At 36.0% G+C, this 12,078-nt stretch overlaps 1 protein-coding gene across 9 annotated transcripts in view; it reads right to left on the bottom strand.

Annotated features, from left to right (window-relative positions):
* PEAK1 (pseudopodium enriched atypical kinase 1) overlaps nt 1-12,078 on the bottom strand; it is a 294,511-nt gene that overhangs the window by 152,538 nt on the left and 129,895 nt on the right. For 8 of the 9 annotated variants that reach the window (XR_006887507.1, XM_046653653.1, XM_046653651.1 and 5 more), the window contains one exon: nt 9,523-9,687. The exons of the other annotated variant lie outside the window; for it this stretch is intronic. The gene's annotated coding sequence lies outside the window, so the exon portion shown is untranslated. The remainder of the gene's footprint in view (nt 1-9,522; nt 9,688-12,078) is intronic. 9 annotated transcript variants of the gene reach the window in all.

Below are 12,078 nucleotides of genomic sequence, written 5' to 3'. Positions count from 1 at the left end.
GGTAATCATTCAATACACATTAATTACTATTATTTTAAATTCCTTTTTGTCTGGGCAAATTACACACAGGCTTCCCTCCATAAGGACAGTTTTCCTAGATGAAGATGTTGTAAGGATGCTCTAAAGGCCTATCAAGCTTTAGGAGTATAAGATGCTAAGTAGATGTCATTTTGTTCAGAGTGGTCTGCAAGAATATACTCCTCCACCCCAAAGAACCATAATTTTAAGCTAATTAAATGAATTTAGATAAAATAGGTGTCTGACTCAACATTAACATTACATAGGTAGAATGTCATCTTTTAAATTTTAGCCTTTTCAAAGTGGCCATCATAGTTTGCAAAATTAGAAATCTGAATTTCTTGTCTTTTTTCTTTTTTTGGAGAGGAAGAGTGTCCCTGAGCTAACATCCCTGGCAATCTTCCTCCAATTTGTATGTGGGATGCCACTACAGCATGGCTTGATGAGCGGTGTGTGGGTCTGCAGCCAGAATCCGAACCTGTGAACCCCGGGCTGCCAAAGCAGAGCATGCAAACTTACCCACTATACCAATGGGCTGGCCCCAAGAAACCTGACCTTCTAATTGTACAAATTCTAATTTCTACAATTAGAAATTCTGTTAATTGTACAATTAGAAATCTGATTCCATTCCTTCTTCAAAAGCCACAGTAGATTTGGGATTTTGGAGGCACTCAGCTTGGATGGGGCCAGAAAAATTAAATACATCAATGTAGATGATCTTCTTTAATTCTATATACCTCTTGGATGTAAGTTGTATGACTTCTGAACTGGGCTAGATGGGAGAATCAAGGCAATTCTTTTGTTTTATTTTGTAGAGAGGTCAAGTTCTACTCCAAGCTGTTCCTTGATAATATTGTAACCCTTAAAATAAATTTGGTAGTGAAAATTAATGATTAGAAATATCCACTATCTATGGATTTCAATGATCCAATCCATGGTTACCAAAAAATCACTGAGAAATGGATTTAAATGGAACTAAGTGTTTGATAAGGACTGGTAAAGCAAAAATTTGGACAATGTTGTTTGTTTTTGGTTCACTACTGAAACTGTAGTTATATAAGATTATTGAATCAGATATAATTAACTGGGTAAAGAAAAGTTAGATCATTAACGGAGAAGACAGGGAAATCTGGTGACTTCCTGCATATTATCTGTATAAGTGAATGTTCAGCACTTTAATTTCTGCTGTGTTTCAAAAGTAACTTTCTTCAACTTTATTTATTTATTTAATTTTTTGGTGAGGAAGATTGGCCCTGAGCTAATGTCTGTTGCCAATCTTCCTCTTTTTGCTTGAGGTAGATTGTCACTGAGCTAACATCTGTGCCAACCTTCCTCTATTTTGTATGTGGGATGCCGCCACACGATGGCTCGATGAGAGGTGTGTAAGTCTGCACCCAGCATCTGAACCTGAAAACCTTGGGATGCCGAAGCAGAATGTGCAGACTTAACCACTATGCCACTGGACCAGTGCTAGCTTTACTTAATTTTTTAATGGTTGAAGACTAAAAAGAATTTACTGGACATTGAAAATGGCTAAATGCTGCTACATGGCTGGTATGACAAGAACATGGAAATGTTCTAATTATGCCATAAGTAGAAGTTTAACCAGTAATTAGAGAATTTTCTAAAAATGGATGTTAAGGTATTTTTTTAATCAACATTAATGTTAGCATAGGGAAGAGTAATTAGAACATTCATTCCTTATATACTCTTTTTTCTGGGTTACACTTGTCAATTTGAACCATTTCCTTGAAGTAAATGTCGAATTCCTTAGAATAATTAAGACTAGTAATTGATAGTATATTTGATTGATTTTTCACATCTTCCACATTTCACAGCAAGGACATAGTTTTACTCATTTGCACCCATTCACTACCAAGACACAATGACTCAAGCAAACAAATGATTAGCCCTCAAAATCAAACTAATAGACTTCCAATGAGTAAAAGTTCTAGCTGCTCACTAGGATGTTATAAAAAAAATTGCAAACATTTGAATCCCTAAAAATAGGCACTGAAAAAATTCTGGCCTAAGATCAAGGAGATTTAAGAAGACTGACAAAGAATCTTAAGTCTTTCCATAATTGCTTTCCACTCTAATTGAAATGCAACAATTCTTGCAATTTTATAACCTTTTCAAATTTCTCTCCTTTTCTATTCTAGATCCTTGTGTCTTTTATAACTCTAAATTTCTGAGAAGGAGGGCAAAGGAGAAAATAAAGAATAAATAGAAATAAGATGATAGCTATGAAGGGAAAAAGATCAAGGGACCAGATGTCAATTAAAGAAACCAAAAAACAACATGAAGTAAAGTTCAGAAAACAAGACTTAAAAACCTCTGCATATGTATTAAGATACTACCACATATGTAGCATGGGTTATTTCTATGAAAGAAAAAAATGTTTGGTTAAGGATGGACCTAAATGTGTACTAGTACTATGCCATATTGTTACTCAGATAAGCTTATCTGTCTCTAAGTTAAGAAGTTCATATAGGGCCAGCCCTGTGGCCGAGTGGTTAAGTTCACATGCTTTGCTTTGGCGGCCCAGGGTTTTGCTGGTTTAAATCCTGGGCACGGACATGGCACCGCTCATCAAGCCACGGTGAGGCAGCATCCCACATGCCACAACTAGAAGGATCTACAACTAAAAATGCACAACTATGCACCGGGGGGCTTGGTGGAGAAAAAGGAAAAATAAAATCTTAAAAAAAAAAAAGAAGACGTTCATAACCTGGGAAAACAACAACAATTCTATTGACCAATATTAGGGTCAAACATTAAGAGCCAAAATAAAAACCTGATTATGCTAAACAAGTTATAAATTATCAGTTTTATCTACATTGTGGTATTTGTAAGGTAAATATTTAAACTTAGAAATCCCTTCGAGTGATGTCAGCATCATGGCAGACTGAGTTCTTCCTTCTCTATCTTCTGAGTTACAACTAAATGGACATTCATTAACCAGTAGTGGATTCCCTGCACAGCACCACAGGACATCTGAAAGATCCATGCAGCCATGCATCTGAAGGTGGGTGGACTGGATCCCCAGGAAGGCAGTGGAACTAGCCTCCCAGTCTTTTTTTTTTTTTTTACTTTGCCAAAAGCTACTCTTAATAAAGTGAACAAACCATTAGAGTACTATGAGAGCACCCCTCCTCCACACTGGTAGCAGTGATCTAGGTCACGTCCTCATGCAGCTGCTGGCATGACTGTAAAAGGAGGCAAAGACAGCCTGGACAGAGCGAATGCTTTCAGAGTTGTAGCCTGGATCATGGGAGTGACCACTGTGCCATGGTCGCTCTGTCTGTAAGAATGTTCCCCAGCAAGTGATGCAGCTCAGCCCCAATGAAGGAGCCCCCACCAAATGCAGCAGCTCACCCAATCTGCCCATGAGCACAGAGCTGGCACATATGTGAAAGAAAGAGCCCCTCCCTCCCACCTAGCATACCAGCTTGGCCAGTCCCCTACCAAGTGTAGTGGCCGCACACAAGAGCGAACCACCAGCACAGTACAAAGGCCCCACCTGCATGTAGGTGTGTGACCTGCCAAGAGGTTGCAGCCAGCACTCAAACACAGAGAAGTCCTACCAGCACAACTTCTAACAGATGGGGCAGGATCAGAAACAAAACTCCTGCCTGCTCCCAGTGGTGGCAGGTGGAATCTGTGACCTGAAACTACTATAAATGTGCCAGCAAATGAACACTTCATCAAACATCATGGAGAACTACATTAACACTTCAGAGAAGAAGGAAAATGAAAAGTCTCCAGAAACTAATCCTAGGCTAATAGAAATCTACAATCTAAATGACAGAGAATTCAGAATACTTATCATAAAGAAACTCAATGAGTTACAAGAAAACTCAGAAAGACAGTTGAATGAGGTCAGGAATAAAATTAATGAGCAGAAGGAATACTCCACCAAACAGACTGAAACTATGAAAAAACAAAACCAAACCAAACAGAAATTCTGGATATGAAGAACCCATTTAATGAGATAAAAAATAAACTAGAATCCTTAAAAAATACAGCTGCTGTAATGGAGCATAGAATTAGTGATTTAGAGGATAGAAATATAGAAATGCTTCAGATGGAGGAGGAGAAAGAACCAAGATTTTTAAAAAGTGAAGAAATTCTTCGAGAAATATCTGACTCAATTAGGAAAAGCAACATAATGATTATAGGTATTCCAGAGGGTGAAGAGAGAGTGAAAAGAGCAGAGAGCTTGTTCAAAGAAATATCAGTTGAGAACTTCTCATACCTGGGGAAGGCAGTGGACTTACAGGTACATGAAGCCAATAGGACTCCTAATTACATCAATGCAAAAAGACCCTCTCCAAGGCAGTTAATATTAAAACTGGCAAAAGTCAATGATGAAGAAAAAAAATTAAGGGCAGCAAGGCAGCAAAACTCCAAAGGATCCCCATCAGGCTATCAGCAGATTTCTCAGCAGAAATCTTACAGGCTAGGAGACAATGGAATGATATACTCAAAATACTGAAAGAGAAAAACTGTCAGCCAAGAATACTCTATTCAGTGAAAATATCCTTCAGATACAATGGAGAAATAAAAGCTTTCCCAGATAAACAAAAGCTGAGAAAATTCATTGCACTAGGCCTGCCTTAGAAGAAATGTTGAAAGGAGCCCTCCCATCTGAAACTAAAAAGCAAAGGTTTACAAAACCTTCAGCAAGGAAATAAATGGAGAGATAGAATCAGAAAAATGCAGCTCTTTATCAGAATAGGTTAGTAAATACTTAATTATAACATAAAAGACAAAAGGAACAAAAGCATAAAAAAACTATAAACACTTCAATCTAGTCACAAACTCACAACAAAGAAAAGCACAATTTGTGACAACAAAAACTCAGAAAGGAAAGAGGAATGAGATGGAATCTGCCAATGCTAATGGAGATAACAGGCTATTAGACAATGGACTATCTCATCTATGAGATCTTTTATACCAATCGCATAGTAACCACAAAACCAAAAGATCAGAGCAGAGCCACAAATCATAAATAAAGAGAAAACCATCACAGAAAACCACCAAACTGAAATAGCAGTCAGAAATACAATGAAAAAGAAACAATAAAAATATACAAGAACTGGAAAACAAGAGATAAAATGGCAGTATAAAGCCTGCTAATAATCATTCTAAATATAAATGGATTGAATTCTCCGATGAAAAGACACGGAGTAGCTGGATGGATTAAAAAACAAGACCCGAAAATGCATCTCAGCTCTAAAGACAAACAGAGACTCAGAGTGAAGGAATGAAAGACAATACTCCAAGAAAATGGCAAGCAAAAGAAAGCAGATGTTGCCACATTAAAAGAGACAAAGCAAATGTCAAGATAAAAATGACAATGAGAGACAAAGAGGGGCAGTATATAATGATAAAAGGGACATTCCACCAAGAGGACATAACACTTATGAATATATATGCACTTAACACAGGAGCAACAAAGTCTATAAAGGAACTATTAACAGACAAAAAGGGAGAAATCAAAAGCAACACAATAACAGTACGGGACCTCAACACCCCATTTACATCAATGGACAGATCATACAGACAGAAAGTCAGAAAGGAAACAGTGGCCTTAAATGAAATACTAGAATAAATGGACTTAATAGATATTTATAACACTCCATCCAAAAACAGCAGAATACACATTCTTCTCAAGTACCCATGGAACATTCTCAAAGATCAACCATATGTTGGGAAACAAGGCAAGTCTCCATAAATTTCAGGAGATTTAAATCACATAAGCATCTTTTCTAACCACAATGCTATGAAACTAGAAATCAGCTACAAGAAAAAGGCTGAGAAAGCCACAAATATGTGGAGACTAAACATGCTACTGAACCACCTCTGTATCAATGAGGAAATTAAAGGAGAAATAAAAAAACACCTGGAGACAAAGAAAAATGAAAACACAACATACCAACTCACGTGGGGTGCAGCAAACGTGGTGCTAACAGGGAAATTTATCACAATACAGGCCTATCTCAACAAAGAAGAAAAATCTCAAATAAATAATTTTAATCTGTGTTCTACACCTAACAGAACTAGAAAAAGAAGAATAAAAAAAGCTCAAAGTCAGCAGAAGGGAAATAATAAAAATTAGAGCAGAAAAAAATGAAATAGAGGCTAAAAAAAAACAATAGAAAGGATCAATGAAGCTAATAGCTGGTTCTTTGAGAAGATAAACAAAACTGACGAACCCTTAGCCAGACTAAGAAAAACAGAGAGAATGCTCAAATAAATAAAATTAAAAACGAAAGAGGAGAAATTACAATGGATACCACAGAATACAAAGGATTATAAGAGAATACTATGAAAAACTATATGCTAACAAATTGGAGAACCTAGAAGAAATGGATAAATTCTAAGACCCATACAAGTTCCCAACACTGAATCACGAAAAAACAGAGAATCTGAATAGACCAATCACAAGTAAAGAGATTGAAACAGTAAGCAAAAACCTCCCAAAAACAAAAGTCCAGAACAGGATGGCTTCTCTGGAGAATTCTACCAAATATTCAAAGAATATTTAATACCTATCCTTCTCAAACTATTCCAAAAAACTGAAGATGACAGAACGCTTCTTAACTCTTTCTATGAGACCAACATTACCCTGATACAAAAACCAGACAAGGACAACACAAAGAAGGAAAATTACAGGTCAATATTGCTGATGAACATAGAGGTCAAACCCCTCAACAAAATATTGGCAAATCGAATACAGCAATACTTTAAAAGGATCATACACCATGATCAAGTGGGATTTATACCAAGGATGCAGGGATGGTTCAACATCAACAAATCAATCAATAAGAAACACCACTTTAACAAAATGAGGGATAAAAAAAATCACATGATGATCTCAGTAGATGCAGAGAAAGCACTTGACAAGATCCAACATCCATTTAAGACAAAAATTCTCAATAAAATGGGTATAGAAGGAAAGTACCTTAACATAAAGGCTGTGTATGACAAACTCACAGTCAACACCATACTTAGTGGTGAAAAACTGAAAGCCACCCTTCTGAGAACAGGAACAAGACAAGGGTGCCCACTCTCACCATTCCTATTCAACACAGTACTGGAGGTTTTAGCCAGCACAATTAGGCAAGAAAAAGAAATAAAAGATATTCAAATTGTAAAGGAAGAAGTAAAACTCTCACTATTGTGGATGACATGATTCTATATAGAAAACTCTAAAGAATCCACCAGAAAGCTATTAGAAATAATCAACAACTACAGCAACGTTGTAAAGTACAAAATCAACCTAAAGAATGATCTGCATTTCTATACAGCAATAACAAACTAGCAGAAAGAGAAGTCAAGACTACAATGCCATTTACAATCACCATAAAAAGAATAAAACATCAAGCAATAAATTTAACCAAGGAAGTGAAAGACCTATACACTGGAAACTATAAGACATTGTTGAAAGAAACTGATGACAACATAAAGCAATGGAAAGACATTCCATGCTCATGGATTAGAAGAATAAACATAGTTAAAAAGTCCATACTACCTAAAGCAATAAACAGATTCAATGCAATCTCAATCAGAATCCCAAGGACATTCTTCATGGAGATAGAACAAAGAATCCTAAAATTTATATGGAACAACAAAAGACCCTGCATAGCCAAAGCAATTCTGAGAAAAAAAGAAGAACTGGAGGCATCACAATCCCTAACTTCAACATATACTACAAAGCTACAGTAATCAAAACAGCACAGTACTGGTACAAAAACAGACACAGAGATGGAACAAAACTGAAAGCCCAGAAATAAAACCACACATCTACAGACAGCTAAGCTTTGACAAAAGAGCCAAGAACATAACAATGGAGAAAGGAAAGTCCCTTCAATAAATGGTTTTGGGAAAACTGGACAGCCACATGCAAAACAAGGAAAGTAGACCATTATCTTGTACCATACACAAAAACTAACTCAAAACTTATTAAAGACTTGAAGGTAAGACCTGAAACCATCAAACTCCTAGAAGAAAATATAGGCAGTACACTGTTTGACACTGGTCTTAGCAGCATCTTTTATTCATTTCATGTTTACTAAGGCAAGGGAAACAAACGAAAAAATTAACTAACGGAACTGTATCAGATTAAAAAGCTTCTGCAAGGCAAAGGAAACCATGAGCAAAATGAAAAGACAACCCACCAACTGGGAGGAAACATTTTTAAATCATATATCTGACAAGGGGTTAACTTCCAAAATATATAAAGGACTCAAACAACTCAACAACAAGAAGACAAACAACCGGAGCGAAAAATGGGCAGACAATGTAAACAGATATATTTCCAAAGAAGATATATAGATAGCCAACAGGCACATGAAAAGATGTTCAACATAACTAATTACTAGGGAAATGCAAATCAAAACCTCATACCCATGAGAATGGCTATAATTAACAAGACGAAAAATACTAAGTGTTGGAGAGGATGTGGAGAAAAGGGAAGCCTCATACACTGCTGGTGGGAACGCAAACTGGTGTAGCCACTATGGAAAATATTACGGAGATTTCTCAAAAAATTAAAAGTAGAAATACCATATGACCCAGCTATCCCACTACTGTGTATTTACCTAAAGAACTTGAAATCAACAATTGAAAGAGACTTATGCACCCCTATGTTCATTGCAGCATTAGTCACAACAGACAAGACTTGGAAGTAACCCAAGTGTCCATCAACTGATGAACAGATAAAGAAGATGTGGTATGTATGTGTGTATATATATATATATATATATATACACATAATGGAATACTACTCAGCCATAAAAAAAGACAAAATCGTGCCATTTGCAACAACATGGATGGACCTTTTTCCTTTTTTTTTTTTCTTTTTGGTGAGGAAGACTGGCCCTGACCTCTCATCTGTTGCCAATCTTCCTCTTTTTGCTTGAGGAGGATTGTTGCTGAGCTAACATCTGTGTAGATCTTCCTCTATTTTATGTGGGATGCCACCACAGTATGGCTTGACAAGTGGTGCTAGGTCTGCACCAGGGATCTGAACCTGTGAACTCTGGGCTGCCAAAGTGGAGTGCACAAACTTAACCACCATGCCACTGGGCCAGCCCCATGGATTGACCTTGAGGGTATTATGTTAAGCAAAATATGCCAGACAGAGAAAGACAAACACCATATGATTTCACTCATACATGGAAGATAAAAAACCACATGAATAAGGAGAACAGATTATTGGTTACCAGAGGGAAGGCAGTAGCGGGGTGGGCAAAAGGGGTAAAGGGGCACATATGTATGATGATGGATAAAAACTAGACTACTGGTGGTGAGCACGATGCAGTCTACACAGAACATGATACACAATACTGTACACCTGAAATCACACAATATTATAAGTCAATATGACCTCAATAAAACAAAAAAAATAAATCAAAAAAAAGAAAAGAAAGAAACCTTTTGAAGTCATCTAAAGCTCTTGGTGGAAATGTAACATGAGCCAAGAATTCTGGTTACCGGTTAAATTTGAAGAACTTCATCCATTATGGTGACAAAGGTGGTTTTAGCAGCTATCATTACATTCCTTTAAAATTTGAAAGTGCTTTGGGTTCTTCCAAGATGAATGTCCTTTCTTCCTTGCCTCTCATTCCTTAACTTATTTTCTGAAGATAGGAACGTTTACTGCAAAAGAAAAAAGTAAAATAAAATAGCGCTAAACTGGAGAGTAAACTAGTTTTAAATATGTTGGATATTTTTCTTTCCTTTATGATATTCTTAATTTCACCCTCACTTGACAGTTATAATTAGTCTTACTTATTTAAGAAGTAACTTCCTTAGTCAGGTGGAGGCATGGATAGAATCTCACACACTCAAAGACTATCCATGTCACACCTAAGAATCAAGTAACTTCTAAGAATCAAACTAGCACTGATGCACTTGAGACTCGCTAAGAGTTCAATTGATTGTCTCTGTACGCTTTTTTGGGGGCTAGAAATATGAGCATTAATCGAATGAGAAATATTAAACCCTACTTTACCTTTATAAAAATCCAATTCTCAAAGTCACAATGACCAACTTTGATATGAAAGCAGAATATGAAAGTAGATATCTCTAAAGGCAAAAATTTCTCTAAACACTCTGCAGTTTTACTTGAGGCTCAAGTATGAAATATATTTATAATTTGGTACATAAAATATCACCTAAAATTAAATTAATAAATTCCTATCTATTTCTGACTCTTGGGTATCTATTATATGTATGTTCAAAATGGCCCAACCTCTAATTTGTTTTCTCTATAACATCAAATACAAAGAAAATAACTGGAAGAGTTAAGTAGAAAGTGAAAGATAAATGCGATTACTTTTAAAAGACTCCTGATTGTGCTTACATCTTATAGAACTGAACCTTTCAGTAAATTTTAAGACAACAGAAAAACATTTTAAAAAGAAAGTTGTTCAGTTTAGTGGTTACCAGAGGGAAAGTGGGTTGGAGGCAGAGGGGTTAAGGGGCACATTTATATGGTGACTGACAAATAATAATGTACAACTGAAATATCACAATGTTATAAACAATTATGACCTCAATAAAATAAAAATATATATTCATATATTCATAAAGTGGCATACTCTACAAATATTTAAGAAAATGTTTAATTCTAAAAAGGAAGTTTTTGTTTATGTAGCAAACAACACCTAACTCCAACATTGCCGAATTATTCATGATAAAAACAACACCCAATTTTCTTACAGTGTTTATATCCATCACATCATGTGATACATAACAACGTTAAGCAGCATATAGGAGAATTATTACCATATATATATATATGAAATGGTGATGCCCAGGGATCACATATACAGTGGCACAATTACTTAGTCTTATTTCCATTATGTCTTTAGAGAAGAAGAATGCAATTTATGCCAATTTTATTTTGAAATTTGAATATGAAAAAAATTGAACATATGGGTATACAAATATTGGTAACCCAGAAAAGTACATAGTGATAGAGAAGTGAAGTGATTTCCCAAGGGTAGGTGTATGGCTAGTGGCAAAACTGAAATGAGAACCCATTACTCTCCCTTATTCTCTCCTACGGTGGTGTTCTATTATCCTCCTATAATCCATCCTGCATTCCTTTCCTCTCAGCTTCCAAGATTGTTTTTCTGAATACTTTATTCTTGGACATGTAGGTATTCTATCAAAATATAGCCATTGAAAGCTTACCCAATGACGTAAGAGATAAAAACACATAAAGTGTTTAATCAAATCTTCACTTATTTTTTTTGGAAGATTGGCCCTGAGCTAACAGCTGTTGCCAATCTTCCTCATTGTTTTTCCTCCCAAAAGCCCCAACTATATAAACATAGTTGTATACCCTAATGGTACGTCATTCCAGTTCTTCTATGTAGGGTGCCACCACAGCATGGCTTAATGAGTGGTGTGTAGGTCCGTGCCCAGGATCTGAACTGGCCAACCCTGGGCCGCCAAGGTGGAACACTTGAACTTACCCATTTGTCCATGGGGCTGGCCCAAAATCATCATGTTTTAAATGTGGAATTTGTCAACAGGATATAGTTGGGTCTTATGTTTTCATCTGGTCTGAAAATCTCTCACTCTTAGTTGGAAACTTTAGCCCATCAACATTCAATGCAATTATTGAAACGACTGGGTTCAAAACAGCCACTTTGCTGTTTGTTTTCTATTTTTGTTGTTTTCTGCTGTTTTTTGCTTTGTTTCTGTTCTACCTTCCCTGCCTTAATTACAGTTAATCAAATATTTTTAATGTTTTACATTAATTGCTCTATATTTCTTTATATTGAGGGAGGGTGACACTCAGGATTATAATATGCATGCTCAAATTATCACAGTCTACTTAAAGTTAATAATGAACATCACACAAAGCATAAAAACCTTGCAATGGTGTGATTCCATTTACTATCATATCCTTTTTGCTAATGTTGTCATACGTTGTATCTCAGCATATACTATGAAACCCCACAATAAAATGGTTTAACTTTTGCTTTAAGAAGTCAGCTTTCTTTTAAAGAAAGCAACATGAGAATAAAAAGATAA

This window comes from Equus quagga, chromosome 2 (assembly GCF_021613505.1).
Source record: "Equus quagga isolate Etosha38 chromosome 2, UCLA_HA_Equagga_1.0, whole genome shotgun sequence".
NCBI lineage: Eukaryota > Metazoa > Chordata > Mammalia > Perissodactyla > Equidae > Equus > Equus quagga.
Note: the sequence above shows the minus strand (reverse complement) of the source record. Positions and strands in the feature narration are given on the sequence as shown.